General features: G+C 35.7%; 1 non-coding gene across 1 annotated transcript; it reads right to left on the bottom strand.

Moving 5' to 3' along the window:
• Window positions 1-203: 203 nt before the first annotated feature.
• LOC116097304 lies at window positions 204-332 on the bottom strand. The gene has a single exon (XR_004121347.1). It is a non-coding gene; the product is annotated as a small nucleolar RNA SNORA17 (small nucleolar RNA).
• Window positions 333-1,632: the final 1,300 nt, after the last annotated feature.

The following is a 1,632-nucleotide window of genomic DNA, read 5'->3' as shown; positions in this document are numbered from 1 at the left end:
GGCACACTGCTCATCAAGTCTGCTCAAGTGCAAGCATTGTCTGCTTCTGTCTCAGGTAGGGTTCACCTTGTCTACTGCTCGATCCCCACTCTTGGAGCCCATTTGGACCTATTACACCAGAATGGTAGTCACTTCAGTCTACCTCCCTGTCCAGGTACCCTGTTTCCAGATTAGTGGTCATTTTAGGCTCACTTTTTTCAGGAAATGTTAGGCTGCTAATTCAGATGTTCAAGGGTCAGAATACTGAGCATAGGCATAGCCTCTCTCCTTTCTGCCACCTACTGACACACATGTGACATGGCAGTCACACCTACAACACCTCTAGGGGCAGGGTGTCAAATACTTATTTGGCCTCATATGAAGTTTTTGTAACACTAATGAATGTGTACACTAAGGTAATAGAATAAAGATGTGAAATTTTAAAAAACTCATCATACACTACACACCAAGAAAAGATGTAAATCTGCCAGGAGGGTTACAAGTAGTACCTTGGAGGATTCAGAAATCCCTAGGAGAGTTTGAAGCAGGCTTTTAAAGTCTGTGTAGATCACCTTACTTTCCCTTGAGTTCTGATGAGTATCTTTGAATTGGTACATTATTTCTAAGGTAGATCTAAATATTAGCTACTAAGGAAGTCTTTAAAGCCCTGGGAAGCTACCTGCTTTGCCTACTCATCTTTGCTATTGTAGTTGTGGTTGTTGTTATTGTAGATAGTTTTAAATGCTTGTTCTCAAAGAAAAGAGATGCAGGAACATGTTTATGATATTATAATCAATGAAAAAAGTAGATACTAAGCCAGGCAATCAGTATGACCCAACACATATTAAAATATTAATAAAGAAATGTGCAGATCTTTGTGTATGTTGAATGGCAAGTAAAGGGATTATTTCTTAGATTCCCATGTTGAACTGAAAAACACACACCACTAATGCCATGACTTATGAAAAAAATCTTTGAGACTATTTCCTGAATTAATTCATTCATCTTCATCTCAACTCCATCATCTGTTCTTTTTTGTCCTGCCAAAATCCATATATTACAAATTTGGCTCAGCTCCCTGATTTTTATGCAGAAACTTTCATAAAGCATTCAAGAGTGTAATACAATCAACATTTGGAAGGAAGATAGAGCAGTTCATACAACAATTTGCAAGCCATTCAAATTGAACATTAATTATCTCCATTTAAAAAATTATGTTTAACCACCCACCAAAGGAAAAAATTTTCCTGCCTACTTCCTATTAAATCATTAAGCCTCATATTTCATGGAAACTCTTTTTGCCTTTTCCCATTATTTCTGTACTTTTTTTCCTTAAAACAGCAAAATAAATCACTACATCTGACCAATGACTCAAGTTTCTTTATATAATTAAGGTTATACAACAATGGTTTGCTCTAGATTCTACCATCTATCCTACTCTTCTTGCCAAGGTATCCCAAAAGTCAATTTCCATTGTAGAAATTATCCTGGTGTGCTCATTTTAATTACTAGATGATCCTTACTTAAACTAGTATATTCATTGAAATTTAAATACATAGATATTAGTTCCATAGCTCCAGTGAAAGGACTGTGTTACATAACTTTTGTATGAATTTATTCTTTATATGTGTAATGTCTGTGTGTACTTTCCTT

This window comes from Mastomys coucha, unplaced genomic scaffold (genome assembly GCF_008632895.1).
Source record: "Mastomys coucha isolate ucsf_1 unplaced genomic scaffold, UCSF_Mcou_1 pScaffold18, whole genome shotgun sequence".
NCBI classification, from domain to species: Eukaryota; Metazoa; Chordata; class Mammalia; order Rodentia; family Muridae; genus Mastomys; species Mastomys coucha.
Note: the sequence above shows the minus strand (reverse complement) of the source record. Positions and strands in the feature narration are given on the sequence as shown.